The 7,603-nt window shown below is 46.2% G+C and overlaps 1 pseudogene; it reads right to left on the bottom strand.

Moving 5' to 3' along the window:
- Positions 1–2,856: 2,856 nt before the first annotated feature.
- Positions 2,857–2,947, bottom strand: LOC147711355 (small nucleolar RNA U3; annotated as a pseudogene).
- Between the last annotated feature and the right edge of the window lie 4,656 nt (positions 2,948–7,603).

Here is a 7,603-nt window from a genome sequence, read left to right on the forward strand (position 1 = left end):
GGATAGGGTAAACTAAAAGCTTCTTGCAACTTTCAAGTAAAAATGTTTTGTGGGGGCGAGGGAGAGGAAAGAAACACGACAATGTTGTGGCTCAAATGGATTATTGCTGGTATTTTGCCTGACCACAAATAAACCGAACTTCAATGTATGCAAGTTTAACTATGCCTTTTTGTAAAGTGTTTGACAAATTTATGGGCATCGGGTGTGCCCGATTCTCTAGCTTATTGCTCCTAAACATACTGTTCTGGGCAAATAAACGTCATTGTACTAAACATGGTGATTTATGCTGCGCTGAAGACATGATCTATCGTGGAAGGCTGCAGAAAAGTCAACTAATTTCTCTGTAAAAATATATTTACATATTCAAAGCTTAGCTAAATCTGCTCAGAATGATACTACATTATAAATACTGCTTAGGAGCATGTGTGACACAGCATTCATCACGCAGTAGCATTATCGGCCATCAATCTTCAAGGCTTCCAGCAAAGAAAACCTCCCAATTAGGCATTTGCCTTTCATTAAAATGCACCCTACATGGTGTAGAAAAGGGAAATAAAGTAGGCAGGGCATCAGTGTAAAATGAGCATGTCAGTTCATTAATACGTTGGAGCCCCCGCGCTTGACCTGGTACTGTACAATCTGTGGCGCGGGCCTGCCATATACATCATCTGTTCCCGCCGCTGGTCCGCTTCATACAGACAGACGGACAGCTGCAGGACTAGAGCCCGCTCAACCTGGGCACCATCTGACTTTAATTGTAGCACACAGCTTGATGAGGCTCTGGCGACGAGAAGCCAAAGTGCGGCTGCACTGTAATAATCTGCACAGGCAGAGCACTGCCAGCGCACCCAGGGCCTGGGACGTCTGGAACCTGACAGGCGGCAGGAAATATGATTAGTGAGCAAGGTATAAGCCTGCCCCAACTTCTGGCACAAGTTCACCCAGCAGGAATCACCACTACGTGCACAAACAACCTGAGCCATGAGGCTTGATGCTGTAGATCAGAAATATCCAGATTCGGGAAGAGATTAAATGCACGGAAAAAAGCATTTCATTTCCAAACAGCAATTCATTTCATTTAAGCCAAGCAAGTCTAACATTATTAGACAGGAAGGGGTTAAGGGCAAGGCCCTGCCCTTCCAGCCTCCTGACCTGACTGTTCCTCCACCCGATGCCCCACCCGACGCCATTGGAATGATTGCTCGGGTATCGCTGTATACCAAGTCTGTTTTTAAAACGTCACCGCGCTCAAGGAAAAGCAGTGTTCATTTAATTTTTTACTGACTGTTTTACTTTACTGGTGGCAATGCCTTTATAATAGATCTGCTGCTGCTTCAAAATAACAGTGCCCGCCTCGAAGTCGCGCTCAACTGGTTACTCATGCGGTGGCGGTGCACATGTGCCGGGGCTTGGAATTCAATTGGAAAAAAAAGTTACGCAGCCAGCCGCCGCAGCCCCTACCCCCACGGGATCAAATACTGCCCAATCAGTGGCCCGTCACCCGTAGCACTGAACCGAAAGCAAATTTGCATAGATAAGGAGGATGTATTATTCACACTCTTAGCACAGCAACATTCTCGGGAGACTGTAAGTGTTTGAAAAACACAGCAGTAAGACAGTCAATTATATTTACTTAGAATTTTGACTGCACGTGCAGCGAGTCATTGATTTGAGGAGTTGCCCGTGGCAGGGTAGACCCGGCCCTGATTAATAAGTGCTGGTGCTTAGCACCGGCACAAATTAAGCCCTGGTCACATCGGAATTGCGCCGCTCTTCTGGATGTCTTTTGCTTTGGGTGGTAGCACCCTGTAACATATAGCAGGCACAGAATAGCACCATTTACGTTGTATGGAGACCAGAGCCACAGTCTGCATGAACACACATTCAATGTTGTACATACTCCATGCACAGTGTGTACACTGCTGCGGTGTTTGTGCTTGAAACAAGGCGCACTGCCCCAATACTACATACCACCTCGCAGAATTAAGGCCCCACCCTCACCTTCAAAAACACAAGCAGTCTCGTACTGGTCATGAGAAACATACGATCGGTTGGTATGTGCAGCCCCGCTGGACATGCCAACCTGGGTTCTGCACCAGCTCCGGTCTCCGTGGAAATCCCCGATACATTAGAAACTGAAGCATGGCACAGCATGGTGGGTGGCGTAGTGATGGAATATGGCATAAAACAACTAATAAACTTGGGTTTACTCTCCAGTGTGCCAAACACACATCACAGACCTGCTGTCGGTTCATTCTGCATCATGACTCCCCAGATTCGAAACAACACCACCACGAGCACTCAGGGAAAAAGGGACAGGAAGAGCAAACCGCTGAGAGTGATGGGATAAAGTAGTCGCTTTCTCGGCCATCCCCACACCATCAGCGGGCAGCTCCTGACCCCGCCAGCAACACAACAGAAATCAAAAATACAACTCAGTCAAGCAATCCATCATCCTCAGTGCATCTTCTACACACGAGGAGAGAGAAGGCGAAAACTCAAAAATAGTTACCGCCACTGTTCCCAAGAAGCTGCGCGCGCGAGCTCAGAGGTCACCTTAAGCACGCAGTGTGCTGTAATTAGCGCGCACTCCCGTGATACCGTTCGCGCCGCCGCTTTTAAAATGCGAGCAGCGCGAGATTCTTACAGTGCACAGCTGCGGGCTGATTGTGGTCCTTTGAATTAGTATTTGCGTTGCAATTAACACAAATACTATTTCAATGGACCCCAATCAGCCCCGCAGCTGTGCACTGTAAGAAAAGGAAGACAGCGTGCGCTAAATCACACGTCGTGTTTGAGCCTTTGCTTTTCCTTAATGTGCACAACTGCGGGATACTTATAATCCTTTGTGTCTCCTTCCTCCAGCTCTCCTGTAAGCGAGAGACGAACGATCTTCGATAACAAACAGTAGCTGCAGAAATGCAGCACTGTCAACTCACGCTCGGAATGGCTTACGAAGATCAGGCTTTTAACTACTACCTCAGCCTACTAACCCTTGAGGTAGCGCCACGGAGTTCTGTTTACACCCGAGTGGCACTCTTTATACCGAGCAAGTATTTAATTGTACTTTAAATATAAAAGACATAATGGAATGACAAGTGCCTTCGGTGATCTAATGCTGCCCATAGGCCACTGTAAGCGTCTTCCAATACTGACAGCACCCTCGGGTGTCGCCTGGGATTTTTTGGTACCATTGGGGAAATCTTCTACACGACTGGATCCTTAACTTTACACGGCTGAGTATAACTTGCTTCACAAACTGCACAACGGGCTTGTGTCGGCTTGTTTCAGCAAAAAACCCTCAGCAGTGTTTAGTGTACAGTTAAGTACCGTTTTCTGCCTTGAGGTGCCTGTCTCACCTATAGAAGATCTTCCAACTAAGTGACCACACTCTGTAGCAGATGATCTTTAACAGGACATTAACTATTTAATGAATGTATGAATGAATGGTTCCTCATCACTGTGGGGCGTCTAATTCGATTGGGCGTGTCCGCTGTTATCTCCCTCGGTAGGGATGATTCCCTTATCCTAATCGGCGAGGAACCCTGTGCTCTACTACCAACGCACTGGGGGTGCCTCTGCAGCGCTCTTGGCTGACTCTGACACACAAACACCATTCAGGTGCCCCGTCTATCTGAGTTAGCTGCGGCGCCTCCCTCTTCCTACCCTCCCGTCATCGGCGCTCCCCTAAAATTATTCACAGGAGCACTGATTTCTGCTGTGGCTCCTCCCTGTCTCTAGAGGTCCTTCCTTTCACCCCTACGGTGTCCGTGCAGCTCCACTTTCCGTACCTTGACAGCCTCGGAGCCCTTGCGCTCTTTTCCCCTATGGCTCCTCTTTCAACACCGTTATGGTTGCCCCCCTCTTCCTGGGGGGGCTCCCCTTATCCCGACAGTGCTTCAAAACCCTACCCTCTCTTATCTCCGCCCCTTGCCAACCGGGACGCCACCTACTACGGTGTCGCTCCCCTCTGTGCCTCCTCAGCTGGCGCCTCTCAAGCCCGCTTTGCTTCCCGCTACCTCCCATAGCACAAACTTTTCCAGCAATCCCTACTGCAACAGGGACAAGATGGCAGAGCAGAAGTGACGCGCATTTGGGCGGGCAGTAGACTGGAAGCGCACAGGAAGTGAGATTTCAGCGGACAGTGGTGGAAATGCAGCCATCTCTGTGAGGACAAACACTTTTAAGATTAGCAGAGAAAGAATACGCTGCACAAAATATAATGCTAACAGTACGGACCCCACTACATTACCAAGAGGCATACTGAAATATAACAGAAAAACAAGTATGAATAGCACAAAACGCAAGGGAAAATACAGGTATAACACTAGCTCTGAAATTCCGACACCACAATGTAGGGGGGCTGACACAAACAAAGCAAAAACAAAAATACAAAGGATGACCCTAAAACCCGTCACTAACAAAAACAAGTCAGGTCCCGGGCCGGCAGCCAATCACAGCGCGGCCCGGGGAATGACGTCACCGGGGTGTCCCGGCCGGCAGATTCGGGGCGTGTTTTTCACGCTCTCCCCTTCCCATTGGCTGGAAGGTAAAATTCCAGCCAATGGGAAGAGGAGAGGGCGGTACTTAAAAAAAGACACAGACACACCCCCGAATTGCGTTTTCACGGGGAAAGCGTGATTGACAGCCACTCTCTTCCAATGGCTAGCCTCCATTTATGGAGCTAGCCAATGGAAGAAGGGGCGGATTCAAGTCCCCCATATTGTAAACAAACGTTTCGCCTGGGCGTAGCCCTGCTTCGCAGTGCTACGGCCAGGTCGAAACCTAAAACCACATTTCAGACCAAAAGCTGCTGTGTCAAGACACACAGTGCCCCCAGCCTCTGGATCCGCTGGCATACAGTGCCTGTATAGGTATTTTCTGTGTTTTAGGGCCCCAGCAATTAACTGGGAAAATGTAAAGCATTTATAGAGTTAGCCACACAAAGTGCCTGTTTTCAGTGCCTCCAGTAAGGTGTTCACTGGCACGCAGAGAATCTTTATGACAAATAAGTCATTGAAGGTGAAGTGCTAGAGAAGAGGTCTTACACACCACACCTCATAACCAAGCTCCTAGAAGCAATTCCTCACTGCTGCAGAGACCTGCCTGCCTCTCTAAGCACTGCTCGCTGCTGCATAGCTCCAACTCACTGTCTCCCTGATGAAGGAAGGCACATGGCATGAGATCACATCAGACAGTTGTCATCCATATAGGGGGGAGAGGAGGGGCACTAGCTCACAGTGTGCTCCATCCACTACAGCGAAGACATTCAACCATATTAAGGCCGAGTTGGCCTATTTAAGTATCCCACCCAAGTACCAGGAAGAAAAGGGAGTGATGCCCTAGTCCACAGTGGCGAACATGAAGACCACTCCAACGAAGAAAAAAAAAAAAGAGAAGACGCTTGTCATATCTTCTAATCAGGGTTGATGAAACCTAAAGACCACTATTTTAAGAGACATGTACCACTAAACGTGAGTGCATCGATTAGCTCACATCAGGCAGGCCACCAAGTAGCAACGACAACTTGGTGAAGGCCTAGTAAGAAAACCAGGAATAAGCACCATGCATAAGCAACAGAATCTTCACACAGCAACCATACAGACACCACCACTAGCTGCCTTACAAACCATCCCATCCACACCAATAATAGCTAACACCTTGCACAGGCGTATTTTAGCAGATGAGGGAGCACCCGATGCTACAAACCATCTGGTTATCAAACAAACCCTCAATGCACCTTGGAAGAGCCACTGCAGATCTGTGGGTAATCCGTCACCAACCAAGTAGAAGTTACAACCATTACTAAAGCGCTATAAGAGTTATATTCTACCTACAAATCACCATCCTAGTTGTTGCACAGCTAACTGGTCCTTCTATCATCTAGTAAGTATAATAGAGACATCCATGTTGTTTATGGGAAACAAAACCGGTAACATCAACCTGTCAGTTCCGGTAGCAGTGTATCACCTCAACCATCCGCATAACAATTTACAATCTAACTGGAATCCCACCATTATTGAGGTAAATAAATAAGGTGGTGCAAAAATGCTAATAAAAGCTCAATATTGTGCTGATCATTTTCAGATATTGTGCTGCAAAATTTCCTGGTCTATGTTGCAATATCCTGGAGGGTCTAATACGTTAAAAGGGCATGGGCAGGAGAAACACAAAGTTAGGACAAAAAATGCAACGCAATGTTTAGGGTGGTCTGTACTAACAAGACTTTATTACTAAACAAAGCAACCCTTCTTTGCAATCTTCAAAGAACAAAAGCTTGAGACAAAAACAATAAGGACCCAAACCAATTATTTGTAGTTTGCATGCAGCTCCTTGATGTCGGTTCATAGCACACTGTGCTACATTAGAAGGACTGCAACTTAAAAACTGGAAATGACACAAAAATGTGTGTCAAAAGCGGTACCCCACTTACCTATCTAGATAAAATACAAATTTGTGTTCTGCATGTTACACATTGTGCTTTGCAGCAGGCATTAATCCTTTATGCAACTTCAGGAGTCAAATAAGCGACTGGAAAAAGCACTAAACTCTCCCGGAGCTGCATTAACCAACAGATTTATCTTACCGTTATTAAAATCCCCTTAAAATTGCTGGGCACACAAAGATCTTTGCAGCAGGCGTCTTGACCCTATGAGGTGTTTTAGAATGCCAACTGTTTGTGACCAATTAAGTAAGCTAGAACAAACTTGCTATCACATTTTGTCCTTGTTTACCAATGTCATCATGGAAGAATTCTTTTTTTTAATTAAGTGTAAGTTAACTGTCAGGCGCCGATTTTCAGGACTACGCACTTTGTGAAACCACCCCCATTCATTTGCACATCTTGGCCTCCAATTATAGGCTCTCGAAGTCCAATTCCAGAACCGTTATACCCCATCTTTTATAAGTCCCCGAGCCACCATGGACTTCATTGCAAAGGGTGGTAAATATGCACTGTAGTGCATAATGTAGTAAATACTGTAAAGATTCTGCAATGTGTGCTGTGGAATATTTTGACTGCACGGCATATTGTACTACATGGCGTAAATATAATCGAATGTATACTTTAGTAAATACTGGCTGCAGGGTATAGTGGAGTAAATATACTCCAGTGCATGCTGCAAAAAATATTACCCGCCAGGCATTCTACAGTAAATATCGCCTACGTATATTGTGCTGCGTATTATACTAAATAATGGCTGAATTTCTACTGCACCAAACAGTATATATGCACTTCCGTTCACACTGTAAATGTTAAATGCAGTACATGATATACAGAACACTAAAGACAATGACTCACTGCATAAATTGCTCACTGCATACCGTAGTAAAGAGTCCAGGACAAAGCCACCTGTCATCCTAATAAACAAGAAATAACACGAAGTATTTATTTACCGTACGCCTGTCTGCCTCAAGGCGCATCATCTTATAAACACGACCCCAAAAAAGGGCGGATTCTGCAGGCTGAAGATAATGAAAGCCATCATAATAAAAATGACAGAGCGGACTAGTTACGTAAAATACAACGTAATTGTGCTTTTCTCCAAATGCATACTCCGAGTCAGGCCACAATTAAACGATGAAGGAGACTGCTGCAGATTGA

This window comes from Lissotriton vulgaris, chromosome 5 (genome assembly GCF_964263255.1).
Source record: "Lissotriton vulgaris chromosome 5, aLisVul1.2, whole genome shotgun sequence".
Taxonomy (NCBI): Eukaryota; Metazoa; Chordata; class Amphibia; order Caudata; family Salamandridae; genus Lissotriton; species Lissotriton vulgaris.